The following is a 27096-nucleotide window of genomic DNA, read 5'->3' as shown; positions in this document are numbered from 1 at the left end:
TAGATAAAAATATCTAGTCTATTTTAAGTAGAAATAACTTTTTGTAACCATTTTTTTGAAGTAATGTAATTAATTCTCACATAAAAGCGGGAACTTAAGTGAAAGCTGTAAATACCTTTCAGGAGAAAGGATGTGGGGAGAATGGTATGGTTTCAAAAGATAGGGTCCCTTGCGCACGTTATTAGTCCCTTAGTCCCTCTGCGCACATTCATGTGCATACCTTTATACATTTTTTACATGGGGTGCCCATCTCATTCAGAAAGTGGACAGTTATTGAGTGTTACCTTTTATTCCCCTTATTTAATGTCTCCTAATGCTGTATAGAAGGCATAGCAGCTAAATGCTGCATTTTATACCAGATAGACATTAATGCCGTTTCCATTTTAGCCAAGACCCTTTGGTTGAATAATGCAAGCAGATTCATTCAGGATTTACAAAGACCTGTCTAATCAGGTTGGGCACCTTACCATTACCATTCTGTTACTAAGCAAATACTTTTTCCTCCCTGTCACAGTGTTAATTTATTGCAAAAACCATTAGGCTTCTATTGCTGTAAGGAGTAATTTTGAATAGTTTGTCGTACTGATGTATAGCTAAGTCTCAACTAAACTCTTAGCAGCTGCTGGGAAACGAGATGCTATATTGCTGACAAGTCAGCATAAGGTATAGTAAGTGGCAATGAGAGTTGACATTGTGATTTAAACATAACATCAATTACTAAAACAAACAAAAACTCGAAGGAGGCCTGTGTGCTTGAAAGCTTTTTTTCCAGCTCTATCAATTAATGCATTAAAGGATTTAATCTCTCTGTCTGCAATTTTGCCACACTTGAAAGCAAAGTGACATACAAATAATGGAAGACATGGAAAACTCTGTTCTCCTATATACTCCATAATGTAGAAACAATTCAGGGGTGCCCTTGGATAAGACAATGGGAGTTGGTATCAAAAATTAATAAGGGACCTCCCTAGGACTACTAGCTGGTCCTGACTGGTCCTAGCAAAAAGAAAGGTTTCATCAAGTGCCAGGGAATAAAGAAAAACCATCCAAGGGATGTTTATGGTCAGCCCAAGTCTACCTGGCAAGTCAGGCCTGCAAATCGGGTTAGTCTGTGCCACTGCATCACGCCTGGACTCAACCACAGCCAGCTGGGAAGCTGCTTGGACGGATGCCGTGGTAAGCCTAAGCAAACTCTATGAACAAATTGTTGTACTCGGGAAGTGTCAGCTCATAATAAGCACTAATCAGAATTAAAATGTTATGAGGGAATTTAAAACAGAATTATTGTGTCATCTTTCAAGTCTATAAAATAACCCATGTCTCACCATACTCCCATTCCGTCGTGCTACAGTACCCAGGGACTTCACCTTGATCATGCACTTAAAAATCATCTGCGTGCTCTGAAACCACCTAGATCTAAGCTCTTCTGCAATGTTTTTAATGCAGCTACATGCCAGTTACAACAGCAATGGCGACGGGCAGGACCAAGCTGCAGAGTGCACTGCAGGGGCCAGGCAGCAGCTCCAGGGTGCAGCCCTTGTGGGTAGCTCGGACGGAAATCTGCCCCTCCTCGTTGTCGGGGCTATGGCTTAGATTGGCTCGATAAAAGCTCACTGTGGTTTTAAGTGCGTTAATTACATCTTTGTCTTCACACGGTTCACCTCCTCAGCCCCCCTCAGTATTTTCTTCGTGGCCATAAGAGGCAGAAGCATTTTTCAACTTGTGCTGAAGCTCCAGGCCATGGTTTGTGGCAAGAAGTGGAAAATTCTCCGTGGTTTTGAAGCACATGAAATCTTGTGCATAAAATGCAATCCAACAGCAAGACGTCCCTCATTATAGCCATTTCCATATAAATCACAGAATTTGAATTTCCTATCTTTGTGTACACTAGTAGCAGTTCTAAGCATATCCCAGATGGTATTCATTCATAGGCAAAAGACACGAGTTTTATTCTACATTATCTGCAAATACATCTGCAGACCTGTGGAGTGCTTCATCCCTACAAGCCGGGGACAACATGACACCAACAGCGTACTTCCTTCCCTACAACCTTGGATTGGACGATATCAGTAAATCTGAGAGAAAATAAATTGACTTTACTTGGTAAGAGGTAAAAAAAAATAAATCTGTTTTTTAAGGTAAGGAGGTGAGACAGAGAAGCAAAAGGCAAAACATGGGCACATCAGTTTGTAGCTGGATGCCTACACTGAACCACCTAAGTTTGCATGCTGAGGTTGTGCTAAAAGTCTATGGTAGAGGTTGGAATAGGAACCAACTTTTATGGTGTTTGATGTCTATCCCTTTATATGCTTGACATTCCTATGTATTACTTTTTCATTGAATTAGGTTAAAAATGGAAAAGGTAGTTGAAATAATGGGGTCTGCGCAATCACATTCTAAAGACTAATTTGATTTTACGTTGGAGTACAAAAGAGCCACAGAAGCAGAAAGCACTGCTTCAAGTGATTAGTGCTGATATTAACAGGTGTCTGTTTAAGGGTGGGTATGTGTATATTTTGTGTGTTAAGTGGAGAGATACAAAGATAAGTGTGTGTGCTTCAACCTTAGCTTCCTGCAATTTTTTATACTTTGAATTTCTTGAAAGCCTGTTTCTGCATATTTCATGATCTTGGAAAGTGGACAAAAAGCTGACAGGCACTTCAATGAAGTGGCCGCAGAACAAAATACTGGGCACCCTGAAAATCTTGTGATAGGGTTTTTCTCTTCACAGTCTCAGCCTCTAGCATGGAGTTTGCCTGCCAACTGCAATTAGGAAAGCGTCATCAAGCAGGCCTGGACTCTTCACCTGCTTCTGCTCTGTGCAGGTTTAGCTGCTTCCAGAGCCAGCACAACTGATATTGCTATCTCTGCCGAACAAATCAGTGCACTCCCCTCCTTAAAAAGAAACCCTGATAACGCAACAGTGGTATTGCCAAATGGCTCAAAGGCTCTATCCCAACTGCCACAGCTTGCAGTACATACAGATTGTGATTCTGCTACAGGGTTTTGTGCTGTATCTTGCAGTGGCCCTGGAAAGTCCTGTTGTCCTCAGCAAGGACAAGATGTGGTGGCACGCTTGCTGTCTTAGGCAATGGAGTCAGCAATGGGATTTGGAAATAGTGGTCAGCCCACTCACTGCCCATCTGAAGATGAAAGCCACCACTTGGGCTCCTTCAGCAGGAAGGCAATAACAGGATTAATTCCTGTTAATTATTGCTTAACTATTACGGTGAAGATTACTAGTACTTACCACTGTTATTAAATCAAATGTGAATCTGCTACACAAATTCCATGCAGAGATTATTAAAATGAAGGACAGGACTCAGTCATCAGTTATGCCACATAATCTCCCTGCTGCTGACGAGATCATACAGGTATGCACAAAGGCTCACTGATTAGAAAGCGGAAAAGAAGGTCTCGCTCTTCCATGTAACAATGTGCCATTTAACCATACAAATATTGATTGTATTCTATTTTAGGATTTACCCCAAAAAAAACCCAAAACAATGCCTAGTCTGATTCTTTAAAACTGAAAATGGGAAATGATTGCTGAGGTTTTCTCTTGTTCTTTCACTTCATGAGTTGGACTAATCCTGCAGTCAGTGATGAAGGGGGTACAAAAGCAGAGTAAATCTTTATAGTCACCTCCTCTAAAATCTTTAGCTTTAAACAGCAAAGTCACTTGCTCTGAACCATCTGGAATCTGTGCAAAAAATAGTCTATAAAAGAACTTTACTTTGCAATTTAGAGTTGCATGCACTTTAGAGTACAGGAAAGAAAAGACATGCAGAAAAGTAGTTGCACAGTTGCACAGCTAATCTGTTTTTAAAGGGCTGCCTTTAATTTTTAAACACCTCTTTGAACATCTTCTGGACTGCACAGGTATTTTTTGGCCTCAGAAGTGCTTTTTGTTGGCATAAAAAAGTGCTCTATGTTAGCATTAGATTGATTACATGAAGAAATAAGAACAAATTAAGATGATAATAAAACTGCCAGGATTCTTGTAGGAAGTCAGTAGGGTCAAGGGGAAGCTTTTGTACCCAGCTGCATATTCAATCTGTTGTTACTCCAGAGGTATGGAGAAGTCTGTGGGCAGGCTCTGCCACTGCTACTCAAGCCTAGGAGTACCCCATCTCCCAGACGGTTTTATCAGTGTAGCTGGAGCTACGCTGTGTTATTGCTGTGGGCTCTAACATTAGTCATTTCAGTCTCAACTCATTTTAGGAGTGATGGGTGTCTGGTACTGCCATTTGAGATGTCCTCCAGTATTCTTCCTGGGCTCCAGCAGCTGTTCCTCTAAATCCCACATCCTATCTTCTGACCCCAAGGATGTTCAGGATACCCTAGCCCACCTACCCACGGAGGCAGACACCTACAGTTGGGTACATGGCCATGCCTGTGTGCCACAAGCTGTTTGCGTTCCAACAGAGGAGCCACAGGAATGGAGGCTGCCGGTCATTTGGAGGATGAATGCTGTTTGGGGAGTGTTCCAAAATAACAGGTCATCCTGCTCTCTGCGCTCCAACCGATTGCCACACTAGCAGGCAGACACTGACTGGGTGGAAGGGCCGAGCCAGGCTGGTTGCCACAGAAGGGGAGTTTCTGCTGCCTGCTCTCCTGTTGGTCATGCACTCCCCCTGCTTCGCCACCCCTGGCACTCCCCTGACCCCTCCGTCAGCTGATTCAGCTCACTACAGTGGGTGGGTAAGTCATCTAAAAAAAAAAAAAAGACAGTAAATAGTTTGTGTGGTGAATTGCATTGGCTCCCTGAAGGGTCGTGTCTGGCCCTTGGAGTGGGTGGGTAGCGTGGCTGGTGGTGGAGCTGGAGTCAGGATGCTCCCTTGCGCTCTCTCTCAAAGGGACCAAGCGAGCCAGCGGGTTGCAGCAGCCAACTCCTGCAACAGTGCGCCTGGCCCAGGGGCTGCGGGATGGGCAGGGGAAGAAAGACCACCTGCTAAGTATGGCAAGGGTGCTAATGAGAAGTGTTAATTCTCTTTGGGTTTTATATATTCCTGAGCAGACAGGTTGTTTCTCAGTTTCAGCTATCTGCTTGTTTTTATCTTGTTTTACTGCTTCAGTGGTCATCTACCTACCGATCTGTATGTTGGGAAATGCGTATTGCTACAGCCAGGTGTTGTCCAATGATAAGCCTGCAGCAGGGCAAGCTTACAGAAGAAACAACCTCTCGCTAATAGAAGCAGAGTACTTGAAACAGATTAGCCCTAGGCCAACTATTCTGACCAGAAAGAGGCAAGTCCAGGTTTGCTTGGCTTGGCTGACTTGCTCGATGTGGGAGAGGGCCCCCTTTGAAGTGATCCCAGTTGGGAAATTGGGGGTTTTAGAGGTTTGGTACTAGGGGTTAAGCCGTAAGTTTTCACACAGACATAAGGTAGAATACGAAAAAAAAAAAGTTATAAAATCTGGAATTATTATTTTTTCGGCATTTTTAAAAAGTTTTGATATTGGGAAAGGTCTTTCCATGGATAAGAATTGTCTCCCCATTGGAAAATACAGAAATATACCACTGTCTTTGATCCCATACACCTTTTCCCAGTCATTTCCCTCTCTCTTTTCTGGGAGGATCCAAAGAAGAGAGATGAGTTTTCCAGCATGCTCATATGATTATCGAATGAAGGTTTGAATATGCAGAGGTCAGATATGACCACTGATCACCATGAGGACCTGACCAAAGGAAGATTCTTTGCATTTCCATCCAGGGCTCTTCATTAGCTTCCTTAGGAAGGACAGTGAATCAACACATTTCTTATCTGAGCACCTCATCTGTTCAAACCAACACCCAGGAGACAGGAAATTTCATCACGTGCTTCATATGTGTATAACTTGTGTCATCATCATCTCATGGCTTGATCTCCACAGGTCAAAGTGACTAGTCTTAATTACAGGAATCAACAGAATATTTGTTGCACTGCAGTCAGAGCCCAGAAGGAGACATGCACAAACACAATTTATGGTTATACCACAAAACTGTAAACTTAAGAGATTTTTATTCATTGAGCCTAAATGGGTCAATGGCAGAGTTTCCAAGATTCTTCTGACAACTTACTTCTCTGCTTCAGTTTTCCTGTGAAGAGCAAAACTAACAACTCTCCCATCACAGGAGATACAGCAAGACTAAATTCATTATTGAGTGTTAAAAGTTTGGAGAGCCTTAGAAGGGAAGTTATTTTATGTACAAAGCATAGTTATTCGTTGCTTCTCTTCTACATACATTGTCCATAAAGTTAAAATGTGTCATATTCGTACTGTTAATAGTATAAATGGTCATCTGTCATTTGTGGTCATTAGTGAAGAAAGATCTAGATGCCATAGCGCTGTAGCGAGGTGTTAATTACTGTCATGTTGTATAATACAAGGATTGCACTTGTCATGATGATCTACTGAGACAAACAGGGAAAACTCAAGTGTGCTTTTAATTATGCCACAGAGGGAGAGCCCTGACTGGGGAGAATGTAGAGCTAAAATGAGCAATGGGAGCCGTCGTAGGAAGAAGGGCTCCCTGAGCTCTCCCTCGCACAAGGAGGGTGCATCTGATTTGTACCTCCCTGAAGGGTGTATATCAGTTTCCCTGCACATGCTGGCTCAAAAGGAGGGATGCCCTGCCTCTGCTTTGGCCCCCCTGAAATGCTGCAGAGGCTAATGGAGGGGAAAGGGGGCAGAGCCATCCCAGCTCAGAGAGAAAAGGTCTCCGTGCCCCCCCTCTCAGCCCCATGGCACACAGGTGGACTAGGCACAACAACCACAAAAAATTATCATCTTCCAAGTTAGAGCTGGTGGGTTTTCTGTTTCTTGCAACGCAAGAAAATTAATCATTGAAGCACACTGGTCACCAGGTAACCCCCAAATTAGTGGAAGTTTTTTGCAAATAAAGAATGAGGGCCAAATTCTGATCTCAGTCATAAATCCTGACCTTATATCTGTTATCCCTGGATCTAGTACCATGTCAGTGGGAAGAAATAGTAACCCTCAACTGCTACCTCAGGAAGCCTGCCTGATGCACATATCCAAAATAAGATCAAACATAAACTGCAAAAAAGCATCGTTCTGGCTGTGCTAGCTTTCTTTCACCTGCTCAGACCAGGTGATCACATGCTCCAGGTACCAAAAGCAGATGCTGCATCTCTTTTGAAAGTGTCAGGGACCAATGTGTTTTTAAAGGAGAACCGCAGCTCCTTTTAGGATGCAGCTAGGGTTGTCAGAAGCCAACCCTGCTACCTGCTGGGGAATCTCTGCTCTCAGGAGCATCCTCCTGCTGCTCCTGCCTCTGCCACTGCCCCAGCTCCCCACTTCTGCTGGGTGGCTGTGCCCTCTGGTGGAGCCTGCGTTTTGGACACTGCTGGGTAAGGATCAGATCCCAAACCAGACTTGGGCAAAGATGCCCATCAGTGCTGAAGTCCAAGTAAGCCATCCACCCCTCTCCTCCCACCAGCGCCTGCTCCTTAGGGCCGGGTAGGCTGTGCTTCCCCAGGCTGCTGCTTCAGGGATGGGGCCTGTACCGGCTCTGCCACTGCTGTTAGTTCCAACGGTGTCACTTAGACATGGGGACAGTCGCTGGATAAACCCCCCTGCAGCCCTAGGAGCAGGCACTCGAGTTCTGGCACTCTGCTCCCAGGTGAGTGTTAGGCACAGAGTGCAGAAACGCTCTGTTGGTCCCCCTTTGCTCCAGTGGGGCTTTAATTAGTTCCTGCCATCTGTACAGCAATTTCCAGCCTGCTAGCCTGCGTTGCTCCCCAGTGACCACTCCATCGCTCTCCTGCGCTGCATAGAGGGAAGGCAAACACCAGTCTTGGGACTGGGAAACCCTATAAGTGTGTCCTGTTGCTGAACTAGCTCATAGTGTTGCTTCCTCCTCGATTTGGCAGGGTGAGTCAAGACTGTTGCACCAAGAGGTAATTTGGAGCCTGGCTCCGTAACAGGCAGACTGTGGGAGGCTTTTGCCAAGACCTCACTGGATGTTTGAGTTGTGCTGAGTTCGCTGCTCAGTACCATCTTTTGCACTGTCCTGAATATTGTTAGGTACTTGCAAGCTATTTCCTTCTGTGCAGGGAAACGCAGCTCATACAGAGTTAAATGAAGCAGATACAGCAAATATGATGCTCTGTCTATGCAGCTTATTATTTATAAACCTTAAGGGAATGAACCTAGTGAAATGTCTTCTACTGAAGGATGTCCTACTCTGGAAAATGGTAGGAAGAGAGGCAGAGATGGATGAAGGTACTTCATGAAACTCCTTTGCTAATAAAAGACAAATTTGGTAAGGGCCAGAATTACCAGGGCAGACTTTTACTGAGGGTCAAGCACTTTAGCTATGTGAAAGTCAGTGGAAGTAGGGCAGTTTACACCAGCTGGTACAAGTCTCCTATGAACTCTGTCACAGCTTTTTCCTCTGCTGACAACAATGTAGGGAAGGACTCTAATTCACCTCCACATCCAGTGCAAACATCCCAAATCATGTTTTCATTAAATGGTTTTGCAAAGACCTCCTAGAGACCAAAATGAATAATAAAACATGTGTTACTGGCTTATTCTCTCTGAGATGCCTTTATTGATGCACGTGATCTGCATTTTGGGGATAGTTTCTAGTCTCACATACAAGAAGGGGTGTGGGATCACCTTGAATTTGACTTAGAATAGTTGAGCATTTTCAAGGGGAGACTCCTCGATAGGGAAATTGTGCTCCATGAAAGTTAATATTCATGCACATACACAACTACTATGGTCTACGCATAGTGATGGGAGAGATTTTGATCCAATTGCAAAGCAATACCGGAAAATCCTCCCATATTAATAGCATTCTGGCATCTATAAATGGATGCCTGCAGATTGACTTGCTGTGGACAGTCTGAAGTGTCCCTTCAGGAGCCCTGAAGCTGCTGCTATGTGTGCCCATGCTGTGGTTGGTGCCTAGATAAGCAGACCTTGTAGTGTGTCAGGCTCACAGATTATGTAGGTTACAGTCAATGTTTCACTCAGATAAATAGGAAACACAGACATATTTTTTCCATATTTGTTCTTCAGTCCTCTGATAATAGGAGTCTTTTAGGATTTTTTCCTGGTGGCTTTCTTCTACAGACTTTCTAGTTTCATTTCATTTCCCAGTTTGGTAACCTGAAGCCTGTCACCTCTCAATTCATCCAAAACTAGTTGGAATAGTTGAGGGAATAAAGATGACAAACAGCACTATGCACTGCATAGAAGAAATTATTACTCAAAAAATTTAATAAAATAAAAAAAACCCCAACCAAACAGAGCAGAAGGAAATCACATCTTTCTACCCATCTGCACACACATGCCCCAGAACCTTTCAACTGCGCTTGGCATTTTGTACTTCTACACCACAAATTTTTCTAAACACATTGGCCTAAATACATCCTTGCTATAACTCCAGTGACATTAATGACTGGCTTTCACAAGGGCTACATTTAACCTCAAAGGCCTGATGCACTTGTTGGGAGCAGCACTGCTCGAAGGAAATCCTCATCATTTTCAGTCTCAGGCAAAGTGGTCAGACTGGCTGTGAGACTGTATTTTTGATTTGTATCGCCTGGCTGGACCCTTGGAAATTTCCTGTGAAATGCTGTGCCCAGGTGCATTCAGAATAAAGCCCTGAATTTCCATAAAAGCTCCTAGACTTTGTCTTTTGGCCCTTACTCTTGTATTGTGATGGCCAGGGAGATGATCTGGAGTCAAATCAAACCCCTTTTGAAATCAATGGCAAAACTCCTCTCATCCACGTTTTCTCCACAGGGGAGCGTATGCTCTGAACTAGAAGAAAAAGACGAGGACAAAAACTACTGAGGAGCCATGAAGAAAGGAGAGAACGGAAACCAAAGGAAAAGGGGAATTATTCTTGGGAGAGTGTTAAACAACTATATTCATTCAACTTTGTCACCACTGATTTTGTGTATAGAAATACTTAATGAAAAAATAAATTTATTTTCTATGTCTGTGTTTTAAACAACCATGCCCCTTACTTCACCATACACCTTATTAAAGGTAAACATTTACATTTAATGTAGAATATCTTCTACCTATTTTGTAGAATACAATGTAACATGCAATAAAATGGTATTTTATATATTGTAACATCTGTGCAACACTCATGAAGTAGGACCAGAGATTGATTCAGCGCTGTATATACCTACATATATCATGACTGACATAGACATGCCTTTTATTTTTGACAGCTGAAACTAAGGACGGTTTACCTACTGCCTTTCAAAAGGCATTCATCTGCAATTTCAGCCTGGAAGGTGACCGCCCTCTTTTTGTAACAGGACAAACCCTTGCTACAAAAAGCTGTGCAGCAGCTCAAGCTGCAGGGAAGACTGAGTCAAAGTACAGTGTGATGATGGAAATGCAGATTTCGGACTTTAATAGCGTATCTGTAGTCTCTGTCCTCCTGCTGGCCATAATAATCACCACGTTGCTCCAGCATCTGTTTTTTTCACTCTCTTCGCATTTTCAGAGCCTGGCTGACAAATGGCAACCTCAGTCATATGTTAAAGAACTGAAGCCATCATCTGTTGGTTGATATTTCATTATTCAAATAATTCATAACTAGAAGTTGCATAAGGACCTTAACTGTGGAAGATACTTCAAAGGCAAACCCTGCTTTATAGATTATAAGCATCCCTCACCCCCCAGGTAGATGTTTCATGGATCTTCCGGTAAGATTTGTCTAATTTGACCAAAGCAAGTGCTAACACTTTTTAAACCCATCTGTTCTTTACTGAAATCAAATCTTCAAACATGCAATATGTCATTTTTATAACACCTTTTCTTCAACATCTAAAAAGATTTAAGAACAGAAATAATTTTAATTTAAATAGAAAGAAATAAAAAACTAAAAGGAGTGCAAATTTATGAGAAAAAACATTAGGGCCAGGCATAGACATATGGGATCTATCTAGACTACAAGAGCACAGTTGTACCATAAAATCTAATTATTTAAAAGAAAAAAGCAAGACTGAATGAAATTTTCTTAGCAAACGCAGCTAAGTGTGATAGAGAATTCAATCTCAGGTGATCATGCATGAATTCAGCTGAATTAGGTTGGACCCTGTGCTCCCCTCTGCCCCCATTAACATATTTTAGGATAATCCAAAATTGCATCACAACACCTTTGAAACCTAAAGGTTCAAATTTTCATTCTGAAAAGGTTTTTTTTCTTGCTTTTCAGCTCAAGAGTTAAAAAAAAAAAAGAAAAAAGAGAGGAGGACCATTGTAGACCAGCTTCAGGCTCATGGCTTCTGTTCCCCTCTTCTCTCTGGCCCTGCACACTGGCCCTGGGTTCCCCACAGTACCACTGGCACCCCTCTCCTGCCTTCCCCATCGCCTGTGCACACCTCAGGCCCCTGCTACCACCCTGGATCTTTCAGCCTGCATTGTAGATATTATAACGGGAAGCACTGACCATCTTTAACCGTAGGTTTCCTTTCTGGGTCTTCTGCTCTCTCTTGTGAAAATGAGTCCTTTTACTCTTTCTTTCCACGTCAGAGTGCTGGGAATAGGTACTGCCAGAGCCAGCACTTGAAATGTTTCAGCCTCCCTGTACACAAATGTACCTAATTAAACCTGCGTGCAGGTACAGCTATAATTTGTGAGGTGTGCACTGAAGCATGCAGGCAATGATCCCAGCATCGTATTTGACAAGCAGAACAATAAGGTGCTCTCCTGTGCAGCTTGGCTGCCGACAACTTCCTCAGCTCTGCCGGAGAAACAGCAACCCAGATTTTACAAAGCAGGGTTTTGCTGCTGAAGGTGCCAGGCTTTTAAGAGCTACATGAAAGCACCTGGGAACTGGCAGAGTTGAGGTACTGTTATATTCCTACTGCATTATTATGGGGTACTCAGTCTCTAAGGGTTATGGTTATAAAGAGTCATAGAGTTAAAAGATCATGGGGGAAACATGTTTTTCTCCACTGAATGTAGGAGCTGAAAAAAGCAATAGCTTTAATGGGCACCTAAATTCCTCTTAAGCGTTGAGGGAAGCAAACACATCTTCCATTTCATTTAATAATATTAAATGTTTAATAATATTTGGACACCATTGGAATTGATCGGTATTTCCCGAATTTCAGCTTTTAAGACAAAATGCTAACTGGCATTTGGATTTTGGCACAGGAAGTGTGTTTTTACTCATTCTGCAAAGGGCTGTGGGTATTATTTTTTGTAGCCAGATTTCTTGCACACTTGCAAATGAAATGGACTCCATTCTCCAACTCCTATTGCACCAGCAATTCCCCTCTTCAGCAAGGCAGTAACGTGTCCTTGAGAGCCTCAGACTTCAGGTCCGGAGGTCAATCATCTGTCTCCAGCAAAGAAATACCAAAAGTAGTGTGCATGATCATACTGGCCTCCAAAAGTGGAAAGACAGACCAGTTTCCAGCTACAACCCTTCCTTGAAAGCACAAGAAAAGCCAGTCACAGTGATCTCTGGGATCTGGGCATTAATCTCATCAGAGCCGGGCTGCCAGCGCTGGCTGTGTGTGCCAGCAGGCAGTTGTCAAACAGTGATACATTCTGGTCACTAGCACCTGGGATTATATTTTAACCAATGACCTATAGTGGAAAGATTTTCCCTTCTGCCATCCCCTAAAATGACGTGAGAAACCAGAAGTTTCAGGAGAAATTTCACTAACGTTATCGAGGCTCATCAATGGTGAAGTTGAGGCAAACACCTTCAGTCGTTTGTTTTTTATTCCTTAATGGAACCTGGTCACTGTCGTAAGCCCTCCCTCCTCCTGTACTTTGCACTGTGCACTAACTGTCGTGCGTGACTTTGTAAGGGACAATCAGTGTGTTGCTGAAATGCTTATTTTGTTTATAATGTCATTAAGGTATTCTGGGAACATTTCCAATCTAGTTTCTGTATCTTTCATCTTTGCATCCCCAGATAATATAGTTAGTTGCAGCAATGTCACTATGAAGAAGATCAGCCATTTGGTCTGTTTCTTCTATCAGGCTCAGAAATAGATATTCTTTCTAATCTACCTCTAAGCATAAATAATAGCAAATAAAGGCATTGGTAGAAATCACAGTCCAAAATACCTTCTGTCCCACCTTCTGCTCAATGGGGAGAAAGGAGGTCTACACACCACAGTTGCTCTTTCAGTATAAATCACACTATTACATACTGGTTTTAGCAATAGCAGCAAAACAAAAACTATAATATTCCTGTTATACAAATACAGTATCCACATAACTTTGGTGACAAAATGATCAAGCCCAGCATGTATCCCTTACCCTAACTACAGCTGACCCCTGATAAATAATCTAAGTTGAAATCTGCTGCCTCATAGGTATAGGATATTATTCTTCTGAGGAAGAATTTTGTCTTTTTTAATGTATCTAAGTCTCAACATTTGAGTGACTGCTACATCTACCTGACTGTGCAAGCAAGAAATCATGTCTGCGCTCTTAGATAAAACCAGGATTTCTTCTTGAATTCGGTCTGTCCCAGGTCTAGTAAACAGCTGAATGGAAATGATTGGCAAAGGAGGATATCCGCCAAGAACTGTGGAGGATGGCAGCACTGTTGAGATTGTAAAAGTCCGCGTTCTAGTTTCAGTATCTCTGAATCTTGCACGATCCTCGCTTATGCCTTTAATTATTACACTTAAAAAGCAAACTAGCAAGATGCCATGGTGCTTCTCCAGGAGCAATGGTAGCTGTAATCGCACAGACACAATTTATGCACTTATGCATCTGCAAAAACCTTTCAGTGACTCTGACAGGAGACAGGCGCTTGGATTCTGTAACGAGGTGGAGGTTGACGAATATTTATTTTTTTCCTTTGGTACCTATCTTGTCTGCTTTAATTGGCTGCTTAGGAATGCACTTGGAAACCTGGCAGCAGAGCACTGGCACTACATCTCCTTCATTGTGGTGCTCTGGGCACTAGTGTATGCCATCACAAACATTTGCTTTTTAAACTTGAGTAGCAGTGGGCGAAAGTTGGAAGACAACCTATAAGAACCAGTAAGGCCTGATCCTTACATCCAAGACACGATCTTATGCAAAAACTTCAATTTCCCTTCCTCTCCTTTCCCTTCCTCTCCTTTCTCTGCTCCTGTCTGCTTTGGATCTACCTTCTTTGGGGTAGGCGGTATTTTTTCTTAGGTGCTCCTACACTACCTAGCATAGTGGGACTGCCATACAGAATTATTATTAATAATAATGACACAAGGCTGTCCTGGAAAAAAACACTGACCTCCCATGAACCTGAGTTCTTGTGCGATAAATACAATTACTGCTGAATTCAGATTATTTTAGAAGATACTGAAACAGGAAAATAACCTAATTTCTTGGGGTATGAGCATTCCCGTGGGAAAGTTTGCAGTCATTACCTTTTATAAATTAGGTTATGAATTTTTCTCTTTGACATTTTCTAATGAAAGTTCATAATCAGTAATTTTAGCCATCTTCTGGCACGATTAGAACCACTGAGGGGAGGGCGGAACAGAGAAAACTCTCTTTTCACCACAAGTTGCTGAATTAACTGAAATGCTTTGCAAATGTGTGCCCATGCCAGTGAAATTTAGAAAGAAAGAAAGGAAGATTTCTTCAGCAAGTTTCTTGCCTGTCCCACTTCCCAGTCACTTGGCAGCTCTCTTCCCCGGGGAAAAGACGCCAGGGAAGCTAGTGTGCCTGGTATACAGATCCCTGGCAGGCAAAAATTTTGGGGACTTCTAGGGCTGAAGGCTCCAGCAGAGCCTGCTATGCAGTTGGCGTTAGTCAAGGGTAAGGATGCCTTCAGTGCTGACACTGGGGACTCAAAATGTTTTGGTTTTCCACTCAAATTAGGGGAAAACCAAGCTGTGAAATTGCCAGAGCCTCAAAGGCATAGAATTACATTTCTCCGCATAGATTTCTAGTTTTGGACAAGTCACTAATTACATTAATATGGGATTTCTCAATGATGGTCAGAAAGGCAATTAGAAATATTCTCCAATGGTAAAAGCTTGACTTTCACTATGAAAGGCTCCCCTGCTTGTCAGCAAACCCTTACATTGAGCATATTGTTCTTAAAAACATAGAAGACTTGCATAGGCCTGTTTTTTTCGTAGAATCATGTAATTGTTTTGGTTGTAAAAGACCTTTGAGATCATCAAATACAACCATTAACCTAGCATGGCCAAGTTATCACTACACCATGTCCCTCAGCACCACATCTACGCATCTTTTAAATACCTCCAGGGATGGTGACTCAACCACTCCCCTAGGCAGCCTGTTCCAGTGCTTGACAACCCTTTCGGTGAAGACATTTTTCCTAATATCCATTCTAAACCTCCCCTGGTGCAACTTGAGGCCATTTTCTCTCATCCTATCACTTGTTACCCGGGAAAAGACATGAACCCCCACGTTGCTACAACTTCCTTTCAGGCAGCTGAAGAGAGCGATAAGGTCTCCCCTCAGCCTTATTTTCTCCAGCATAAACAACCCCAGCTCCCTCAGCCTTGTGCTCCAGACCCCTCACCACCTTCATTGCCCTTCTTTGGACACCCTCCAGCACCTCAATGTCTTTCTTGTAGTAAGGGGCCCAAAACTGAACACAGTATTTGATGTACGGCCTCACAGGTGCTGAGTACAGGGGGACAATCACTTCCCTAGTCCTGCTGGCCACACTGTTTCCGATACAAGCCAGGATGCTGTTGGCCCTCTTGGCCACCTGGGCACACTGCTGGCTCATAGTCAGTCAGCTATTGACGAACACCCCCAGGTCCTTTCCCGACGGGCAGCTCTCCAGCCACTCTTCCCCAGGCCCGTAGCGCTGCATGGGGTTGTTGTGACCTAAGTGCAGGACCTGGCACTTGACCTTGTTGAACCTCATACCATTGGCCTCAGCCCATCGATCCAGCCTGTCCAGATCCCTCTGTAGGGTCTTCCTACCCTCAAGCAGATCAACATTCCCACCCAACTTTGTGTCCTCTGCAAACTTACTGAGGGTGCACTTGATCCCCTTGTCCATATCATTGATAAAGACACTAAACAAAACTGGCCCCAGTAGTGAGCCCTGGGGAACACCACTTGTGACTGGCCGCCAACTGGATTTAACTCCATTCACCACCACTCTCTGGGCCCTGCCAGCCAGCCAGTTTTTTACCCAGCAGAGTACACCCATCCAAGCCATGAGCAGCCAGTTTCTCCAGGAGAATGCCATGGAAAACAGTGTCAAAGGCTTGAGTAAAGTCTAGATAAACAACATCCACAGCCTTTCCCTCATCCACTAAGTGGGTCACCTTGTCACAAAAGGAGATCAGGTCAGTCAAGCAGGACTTGCCTTTCATAAACCCATGCTGTCTGGGCCTGATCTCCTGGTTGTCCTGTACGTGCCACATGATGGCACTCAAGCTGATCTGCTCCATTACCTTCCCTGGCACTGAGGTCAGACTGACAGGCCTGTAGTTCCCCAGATCCTCCTTCTGGCCCTTCTTGTGTATGAGCATCACATTTGCTAACTTTCAGTCAACTGGGACATTTCTGGTTAACCAGGACTGCTGATAAATGATGGGAAGTGGCTTGACGAGCACTTCCGCCAGCTCCCTCAGTACCCATCTTGGGTAGATCCCATCTGGCCCTGTAGACTTGTGTGCGTGTAAGTGGTGTACTAGTTCACTAACCATTTCCCCTTAGATTATGGGAGCTTCATTCTGCTCCCCACCCCTGTCTTCCTTTTCAGGGGGCTGGGAACCCAGAGAACAACTGGTCTGACTATTACAGACTGAGGCAAAGAAGGCATTAAGTCCCTCAGCCTTTTCCTCATCCTTTGTCACTATGTTTCTCCCCACATCCAATAAAGGATGGAGATTCTCCTTAGCCCTCCTTTTGTTGTTAACGTATTTATAGAAACATTTTTTATTTTCTTTTACAGTAATAGCCAGATGAAATTCAAGTTGGACTTTGGCCCTTCTAATTTTCTCGCTGCATAACTTCATGACCTCCTTGCAGTCCTTCTGGGTTGCCTGCCCCTTCTTCCAAAGATCATAAACTTTTTTTTCTTTCGACAAACAGAGCATGATGCTCTGTTTCCCCCATTTAAAGATTAATCAACCATAGCAAAACAGAATTTAACCTCCATAAGAATGGCAACAAGATGACAAAATCATTTTATTTTCCCTTGTTATTTTCTTCCAGTGGCAAAGCTGTTAGCACTACCTGGACAATAAAATACCAGGATTTGCTAAACTAATACTAACAAAACCTAACAGTCACAGGAAAATTGCTGAATGAGTAGCAAGACCATGCAAATATTACTTTTAATGGAATATTCTAGTTGCTACAGAATTTGAGAAAAAAGCTGCCTCTGGGCAACTGCTAATTGCACGCTGTAGTTATAAGCATGTTTCATTAGCTAGGCTAGAGGGTAGGTACCTAATAAGAGTGAACTGTAATGTTAACTCAGTGCAACAAGTATGCCACATCTTTTTATTTCAAGGACACTTGCATTTTGCAGGTGTCCAGTCGATGGCTGCATAAACTGTCTGGTCCAGCGCCAGTGTGGATGCATCCGTCTGCTTCAGCAGCTGCAAACAATCTAGGGACAACACAGAGGCCTGTGTAGCTATGAATATTACTGTGCTATGGCTGAATCTGTGAATAATAGATACTATAACTGTTTGTGGCAGATCTGAAAACTGATGAAATTGTGACTGATGATGCGATAGAAGTTACTGCTATGGAGGGAGCAGCAATTCAGCATTGTGGTCCCATGACAAGTTTGTGGCCTCATCAGTATGTAGGGCAAAGCAGCTGCTGTAATCGCAAATCATGGCTTGGGGTTCCTGGGCTCCTGAGGTCTCAGAGAAGACTTGCAATTCACAGGCTGGCCTAGTTTCCCCCTCTACCAGAAAGGAGGAGCTCATACACCAATGCTTGCCTCAGCAGTGGTGGGGAGTATCAATCCTGAAGCCCCTTAAGTGGTGAGGAAACTCCTCCCAGTCACTGCTTGCCCCAAACAGGAGGTATCAGCCTGATACTTTAGTGATGTTCGAAAAGGCGAGGAAGAGCCTGCGCTGCTAGGGGTCACGTTTGCACCAAACCAACACAGGAAGTCTGTCTGCAGCCTCTTACAGGAGGGAACAATGCTTCTCCATGCAATTACCATCAGCCTCATATCACATCTTCTCCTGCTTTTCCCTCCCTGAAATCAATTTATGTATTATGTAATTTTTTTAACTTTCAAACATTGTGGACAGTTTGAAAATATTTAATTTTTTTTTCCAAAGCACCTGATGCATTTTCCCACATATATTAGACAGGCATTAGGTGGCAGTATGGACTGGAGACTTCAGCATGGGGCAATGGGCAAGGTATTCATATTCCCGATTCCAGTTGTAACATGGAAAGATTCTCTAAACTTTCTTTTCTGCCTGAAAAATTGAGGTATAAGTAATGATCCACTGACATCCTGTGAGGATTAATTAGCCAATGTCTCGACAGAGCTCTGTGCATGAAAAATACACTCCGTGAGTAGAGAAATAGTCAAGTAGAGAATTTTTCTTTGACATCAGTTTAATGTCACACATTCTGTCCTTGGTTCCTGCAGTGACACATTTGATCCATAATTCAGCCCATACATTCTCAACTATTCTATTTTTAGATTTTAGAGAGGCTCAGATAGGAATTTATAGCTAAATCTAACTTCCCAAACCATAGTCTGACAGGAATGATCAGAGCTAAGTACACAGTAGTTAGTGAAGAGCTGACAAAGTGCTTTCATAAAGTCATCGCGAGTTAAAGATGGAAAAAGCCTAGTGGGTCATCTAATCCATCTCTCTGACCCTGAAAGGTTTTTCTTTGTTGCACAGTTTTGCTAGTGCTGTATCTAAGCTGGGAAAAATGTCGTTAGAAGTCTTCTAGGGAAATCCCCTGTCTGACATCCAAGGAAGGCCCAGATTTTCGGACCAGCTTCAGCCTCATTTTCCCCCAGTTTCAGCCCATACCTTCCAGGAACATGCCTCAATCCAGTCTGCACCACTTTACAATGTGCAAAGGGGAGTTTGGCTCAAGCCAGTCAAATATCAAAATACCCCAGCTAAATTCTGATCCAAACGTACTTTGACCCACATCTGTGTCCTGCTCCAATTCATTTCAATGACTCAAAAAATGCCTTGCATTATTGACATTTCAACTTGCAGAAGGGTATTTCTGTTCCAAGGAAAGAAAAACATTAGCAGGTCAACTTCACCTGATGCTGTGCCTGGGAACTGTCAGCAGACCCTCCTAGAGGTAGAGCCTAGACTCTGAGCTTGTGTTTTCAGATCTGAAATCCAGAACTAATGACATCTTTCATGCCACCATATCACACTGCAGACTCGTTTCACTGGCTCTGTGCTCCTACTTTGCACATTTCTTATCTTTCAGCATAACTGCTCTGTACGATTTTTCCTTCCTTTGGATTATTTCCATCTTTTCTTCTGCCTCAATGAGTTATTTTACATATTTTCACCCTGAAAACTCAGACTCTTATTCTATGCTCATGTTGTTATCCTCTACAGCGTTTTTTGTCTCTTCTTTTCTATTTCCTCCAGGGCAGTTACTTATACTTTCACATCATCTGCAGTTTCCCTTACTCTTACGTTAATGAGGACACCTGCATAAAAAGCAAGCCTAACGCAAATCCCTAACTCCTCCTTTTTCCTTTTAGGGTTCATTTCACCTTTGTGTTTGTCTGAAACCCCACTCTCCTCAGTCCTCCTCGTATGGCAGGAAGTTACTTGGCTTCTCTGCTACTCTCATTGTTCCACACCTTACCTGAGTTATATGCCCAACCAACCCTTTTCATTTCCAATATTGAATTCCTTTTTCATTTTAGCCTCAAACGCTGGAACCTTCTTATATCTCTCGTGACAGCCAGTGTGCTGCAAGGTGCCTGTTTTCTATGTACACGTGAGCAGTCTAGAACAATTTTCTCACCATTCAAAGCAGTGCAAAGAACTGATTTTAGGTGTGACCCTGACCCCATGTTTGTATTTATGAGTCTGTGAATGATCATGCAATTTTAACTCACACATTGTTTGGGATACTCTCAGTCATTTTCTCAGGTTCATAGCTCCCAAGGCCAACCGGGATGACTCTTGAGCAGCACTCCCCCGTGCTAACTCTCATTTAAGTGTTGCTGTAAGAAAACAAAACAAAAATAGTTTTACAAATTACTACAATAAATTTTAATGAGAGCCTCATTGTCAAATCCTGTGTCTTATTTCTAGTCCCATTTTTCTGGCTTGAAGACTGCAGAGAGCCATCACCAAAGCTTTCCTCCCTTGTAAGCTCTTATGGACTACAAATAAGTAACCGTTTAACTTTTTTTTTATAAAACAGATGCTGGCTCCTAGATCCAGGATTTTCTGCCCATAATAAATATTTTCCAGCTTCTTAATTGTTCTCGTAGCTCTTCTCTGAACCCATTTCAGTTTGCCAATATTCGTCTTGAATCGCGAATGACAGAACTGGACACAGGTATTCCATTAGTGCTCTTTCCAGTGCCAAACACAAATATCATCACTCCATTACTATTTGAGCTACCTCTGTTTATACATCCAAGGACTGCATTAGACACTACCCTGACAAGGAGAAGATTATTACCCAAGCAGCTTAAATTACTCTTCTAATCCTTTACAGAGACGCTGCTTTCTGGGAAGCAGAAAGTTTTCCTCCCCTTCATTTTTGTTCTAAATTGCACCCAGATCACGTATTTGTGTAATAAACTTCAGGTTAAGACCTACATTGTTTAGCTTATTCTCAGTTTATCCAGAGAACCACGTTGTCCTGCACGGCTTTCAAGCTCAACATTGCTGCCATTGTAAACCTTATTTATTACTGGTAGTTAGTCAATGGCCACGAAGCAGTTACCATCTGACCACTCTAGAAGCACATACGCTTGCTCATGGTTACCTACTTATAGCCATGACTGAAGACCTATCATCCGTCCTACTTTTAACACATGCTATGGTAATTCTGTGGAATTCTTATTTATTATTCAAAATACTATGTAAGATCTAGTAAAATTCTACCAGATGTCTAAGTAAATTATATCCACAATGCTATCCAAATTTATCCTATCTTTATCTAGCAATCTATTTCAAATATGAAAGTATCCATTTAAGCTCTTCAATAAATAGTAATAAGTAATAATTATAAACCCATTAATTCTCCCCTCTATTTTCTTATTGTATCCTATTTAAAATATTTTACCCAGAAATGAGTGTCAGAATGAGAAATAGCAGCTGAAAGCATCTGGATCATGCCATCTTCTGATTGTAAACATTGGCACAGTGCTGGAGATTCCTCTTTGTCTAAAGAGTTATTTAAAAACCATCCTAGATATAGCAAGGTCCTCAAACAGATCATTTAAAATTCCTGGGTGTCGAGAAAGCAAAATAGTTTCTTTCTCTTCTTTTAATGGAGATTTTTAACAAAGTTTTTGTCTAAGACATGTCAGATCTGTCTGGGAACACAGTGAGACCGTCAAGCAAAACTATCAATGATGGCTCTATGTTTCAGGTAGGTGCCCCCAAGATTTCTCTTGGCTGCCACCTACCCCTGGAAGCAGTAGTATCCCCAGTGCATCTCTATTTCTCTTTCTGTTACTAGTCCCCTCTGAAGAGTTAAACTGGTACTTTTGTTCGTGCATCATACTTGCAAAACCAGCTCTCACAGGTGTCCTGCGAACGAAAATGCCTGGCATTCCCCTACAGCCCATTTAGCCTGGGCCTTGCACAAAACTCAGTGAGTGGTCTGAGCCCCTCATACACCCTTTTCAGGAAGGTGACCTGTGATATGAAAGACACAGGCAGCCACACCTTGGGGCTTTTCTGTTTGACTTGGTGAGACAGGAGCTAGTTGTGGTCTTCATCTCCAGGGGAGGTTCCTGCTTGGAGTGTCCCAAATGGATTCCCACCAGCCTGGATTTAAAATGAGGTGAAGGCTTCAAGCCGCGCTCCGTAAAGCACCTGTCCCCACAGCTGGGGCCAGGGCCTAGTGAGGACTCCCTTCCCGCTGCTTATGGGCCAGCCCTTCGCATAGGTGAGGAAGCACACAGCCCCGCCATCAGCACGCTCCAGGGCACGGCACGTAAAACCCCTCCTGGGAATTCAGCCTCGGGGAGAGCACATTTCCCCACCTGAACTCCCCCATTTAGTACATGTTTCCTGGTGGGAAGCACAAGCAAAGGATGAAAGAGAGATATAGACTTTTAAGTTTACGGCTCCAGATATAAAAAAAATAAAAGGTTCAGATCCTGTTTCATACATGACCTGGCCTCCGGCTGTACGCAGTGACTGCTGTGTTAAGAAAATGTTCAGCAGGCAGGAGAAGGGGAGAAGCAGGTGAGGAGCTGTTTTGCTGCTCCAGAAAGGCTGGGTGAGAATAAATTACATAAAAATAATCCACCTAAAAAATAAGTAGAAAAATATTGCTAATCCCATTTAGACTTGGTAATTCTCACTATATGTTTTATTTATGGAACTGTAATCCTAGAACAATAAATAGTACTATTCTTCACCCTCCCATGAAGATAATGTAGTAGAAAGAAAGGTATGTAGTGTGCAAAAGAAGGACTCTAAAGGAAGAAATTGATCATGTAATTAAAAGAGATTTTTTTCATGGAGTTTAAGAGTGTTTTAGAACAGCCTTACATAATGGAGATTTATAATGGATTGCTTTCACAAAACATATAGAACACTGAAAATGAGAGAAAAAATGACCCAACGTTTCAACTGACATTGCACAATCAGCCTTTGTCAACTGTAAACCCAGACAGTTTCAGCTGAGACTTGTTAGCAGGAACAACTGCAGCTACTGCAACTGAGAACAGGCTTGTGTCTGCCAATGAAGTAAGTCAGACAAACTCCTCATTTGGTCCTCCATTGTTCTTTCTGCACTTGCTCCCAAGGATTATTTAGCAGTCCTGGTCGCCCAGCAATCCCCCATGGTTTCCACATTGAGCTAAATGCTGTCCTGTGGGCCCAAGCCTCTGCCCATGATGCGTTAACTGAAACTTGGCTCAAGGAAGGAAAAGAAACGAGAACTGTGCTTGGGTCAGAAACCAAAGGTGAAGTTTCCTGGCTGTCAGGAGATCTGAATGAGCTGTGTCCTGATTTTGTGCCAAAACAAGGCTCTAAGTTGAGCTGGAAAAACCCATATATACCTAGTATGGTTTTGATCTGTCACCTAGCAAAAAGCATGATTGTTTTATACAATTAAAGACCCTGTTCTTGGCTTTATTCACCCAAAGCGTGATTGGACCCTGCGAGGCAACAATTAGGGATGGCACAGAATTAAGCAGATTTGACCTGCGGATCCAGCCATCGCAACAGCTCCTGTTCAGGGATCCCGCTTTATTTAATAGTCATGATGTGGGTTTGACAGCTCAATCTGTGTGATACGGAACACTGTAAAAACACCTTTTTCTCATGAGATACACCACGACCCTCTCCTTTGCTGTGATGGTGGCATTCTGGGAGTGGGATGCACAGATTTCCTATTCTCTTCCAGGTTCTGCAGGGGAACTGCCTGCTCCCCCATAGCCTTCTGCCCCAACTTTCTTTGGGGAGTATATTCAATGAGACCACCACCCATGACTGCCTTGCTAGAGCCTGACCTGTAGCTTTCTGCATGCGTGTAAACCCACTGGGTCTACAACTCTCTGAAGCCCTGTGACAAAGGTAGAATGCTTAACCTGTTCCTCCACTTGTGAAATTGAAACTCCTCCCTCACATGGAACAGTGAACCTCCACCAGTCAGGCTGCTCTGGGAAACAACTCTGCTTCAGCTTGGTCCCTATGGCTTGATACTTTTATTTTTCAGAATCTTTAGTAGTTTTCACAGCTATCACAAATGCCAACTAATTCTGAACTAAACATTTAATGCTTCTGTTATTAATTTTCTAAAATGTATTTAGGAATTGAGTAAAGTAGTGTTTAATTTAGAAAACAGCATTATTATGGTCTGTAGAGATCGAAAATGGAGAACTGAGAAGGCACAGAAGTATATAAAATACAGTAACCAACATACATTGATGTGGACATGTGCATATGTATATGTTCAGAAGTAGTGCTACTCATTCGCGCTTTGTGTAAAAAGTGACGTATTTCTGGCAATGGCAAGAAATGGGTGGTGATTTACTTCAATGAAATATATGACCCACAGTTATAGGACACAGGAGCATTTCACAAATCTCTCTTGATGGTGAAAGGCAAAATCCATTAGTATTTTGGTCTGACTTTGCCTTGAACCTGGAAGAGGAGCTGAAGACTCTTCCTGCCATCTAATTTGAAGCTGACAGTTGGATTCAATTTGTCAGTGTGTTCTCAAGTCTGCCCTTTTCTGTGAATCTCTGAAGGCTTTAAGGTAGCTGCTAACCCATTGGCATTGAGGAAAAAGACAAAGAAGGAGAGTTCCTGGTACCTCAAGCATCCTCCTCTTTTCACCACATCTGATGAATGAGCACAACCAGAATGTTGTGTCTCTCTCCCAGCAGCACACTGTGCGACACAAAAATGGACTCACAAGCATCCTTTGCCTCACCTGGAGTGAGGAAGAAAGAAATAGCCCTTGAGCAAACTGAATGATGAAATGGCACACCTATTCATCCAGGGCACCTGGCGCTGCTGTGGGAGGCAGTACTGCACGCTCACATACCCCATGCAAACACAGACCGAGGGCCTTGAACTCCAGCAGAGGCAAAGGTGAGATGGGAGCAGAGAAGGATTTGGGATTCTCTAGACTGAGGGTACCAGTGGGAGCAGGAGTGGGAGCCTTGTGTCAGTTTGGCACAGGATGGGCAACTTCTAACTGGAGCTGGAACCACCTGGAAATGCTTTTCAGCATCTAGGTCCCTGAAACCAGACACAACTCCTTCCAGCGCAGTCCTGTATATGCTCCTATTTTCCACATACAGCAGAGGTAAAGGTTGAGGTGTAATCATTATCATTAGCAATGCTGAAGGTTGCACAGCTCAGTGATTAGCTCCCTGACAGTGATTTAGCTGAGCTGGGTTTTACTCCTGGCCCTGCCACATGGGTAGGCACCACCGCGACAACAACAGAATAGTGCAGGCATACTTAAGTTAGAAACTCCTTTAGGTTAGCTGCTGCTGCAGCAGTTTTACCACTGCAGCACGATACTCAGTGTTGAAGCAACCACTCTGCTTCTCATTCAGCTTCTCCAACCCATTTTGCAGCACATTCTGCACTCCATGATGTTGTGGGTACAACACACAGATGTTATCCACTTTGTTGCAAACTAAGCTCTCCTGAGCCAGATGGAGACACCACTACCCTGCAGCGCCTGTTGGAAGTGAACGGAGAACCTCTGTGATTAACAATTCATGTCTCTATTCTGCCTCTGTACAAGAAGGATACTGAAGATTGTTGCTTACCTTTGTAGTGCTTTGAGGATAATAACGTAAGCAATTTTCTACTCATCAATTACATTATGCCTTAGGAAATCAGCCGGTGCACAGAGAATCTGATTATGCAGGACTGAAAACAGTATCTACCCACAGATCGGAAATAAAGATCTTGACCTTATCTTCTTGCTTCTGCGAAGGCCACCTGGTGGTCAATTGGGCGTTGGTTATGCAAGTGATGATGTGCACACACTACAGAGAGGCTTTATGGACGAGCACAGCACTGCAGCAGAGCTCCTCCGTCCCCTGCATCACAGCTTCCAACAGAGTGGAGCAGAAGTCTGCTCTCCAGATGGCAGCCAAGTGGACGCTAGCAGTATTTCCGAACCGACAATATCTGCTCCGTGCCCCTGCACGCATACATGTGAACCTCTGCCAGCCATTTTCCAAAATTATCTGCTCTATTACTTTAAAAATCTGTACTTCGACTGAGGCCAAAATACTGCCTGCAGTCATTAGAAGGACTGCGAGCAGAAAGGGAAGGAACTGGGATTTGCTCTTAGGCTGGTCCTGGCATACTTGACGCTTGGTGAAGAGAGAGGGCTGTCCAAATTAAAAGGAGAAAACTTCTTTTTTTTTTTTTTTTTTTTTAAAGAATGTCATTGAAATAAACTGTGTGCTTGAATTCCAAGCAATCCCAGCTTCCATGCAATTTTTTCCCCTATTGCAACCAGCCATTCATGTGCAGCATAACAATTTGCAAACAGCACTAAACCATCAGAGAAATTTTGAGACTCCTGAGTCTGAAAAAACAACAAGCCACCCTACATTAGGGGAAGCTGGACTGCATGAGGCACGTGCTAGCTACTTTTGAACTACTGGACATTTCAGTGTAGAACATTTCAGTCAGCACTTTACAGTTGTCGTGGGGTGCCTGGCTAAGAATTAATTCCTGAATTACATGGCTCTCTCTCATATGACTATGTTGCAATCAACTTCTCTGATCATGGCCAGTGACGACATCAGTATCAGCCCCTGCTGATAAAACCTCTTCTTCCCTTTCTCCATGCTGGGATATAGCTCCTGGCTGGAACTCTGCACTGCAGAACAGACATTAAAAATCATTTTGCGGGAAACTGGGTGGCTCGGGGAAATGTTGATGAGTGACTGCCTTCGCTTTTCAAGCACTAGTAAGACTCCAGCTGGTCCCTTCATCTCCTGGTCAAAGGCAAATGAAAGCAGCTACCATCTGCTTGTGTAATGTTTCTCTCTGAAGACTTGGTATCACCAGTCATAAATGCCCATGCCCATACAGACAACATACTTAATTTTCAGCAAGCAGTTTAAGCAGTCTAAGGGGCACGAAGACCCCTGAGTTACAGTTTTAGTCTATGGATAAGTAGTGATTTTGCCTTGGCAATAGCTGTATGGGAAAAACATGGTGTCAGTTATACAACATAATGCTAGCAGCACTCCATCTCTGGTGTAAATAGGTAGGGAGAGAGGACTGGAGTCTGGGCAGAAGCCTGCATGTACCACCAAACTGAATTTGTCTTTGGAGCCATCCAGGCACAGCGAGAATAACACTTTGGATCTACCAAGGACTTGTTCTATTTTTTCCAGCAGAGCAAGGAAGCTGAGTCATGGAGCCCTGTCTGTGCTCTGCCAAGAGCAGTATGCCAAGGGACACCCCAGCCCCTTCTTACCGGCTCTTGAGATAATAT

The 27096-nt window shown here is 43.2% G+C and overlaps 1 protein-coding gene across 1 annotated transcript in view; it reads right to left on the bottom strand.

Moving 5' to 3' along the window:
* Window positions 1-27096, bottom strand: part of ELOVL6 (ELOVL fatty acid elongase 6) — a 211743-nt gene that overhangs the window by 79255 nt on the left and 105392 nt on the right. Inside the window, exon 3 of the mRNA XM_074589359.1 lies at window positions 20033-20140. The gene's annotated coding sequence lies outside the window, so the exon portion shown is untranslated. The remainder of the gene's footprint in view (window positions 1-20032; window positions 20141-27096) is intronic.

This window comes from Larus michahellis, chromosome 5 (genome assembly GCF_964199755.1).
Source record: "Larus michahellis chromosome 5, bLarMic1.1, whole genome shotgun sequence".
NCBI lineage: Eukaryota > Metazoa > Chordata > Aves > Charadriiformes > Laridae > Larus > Larus michahellis.
Note: the sequence above shows the minus strand (reverse complement) of the source record. Positions and strands in the feature narration are given on the sequence as shown.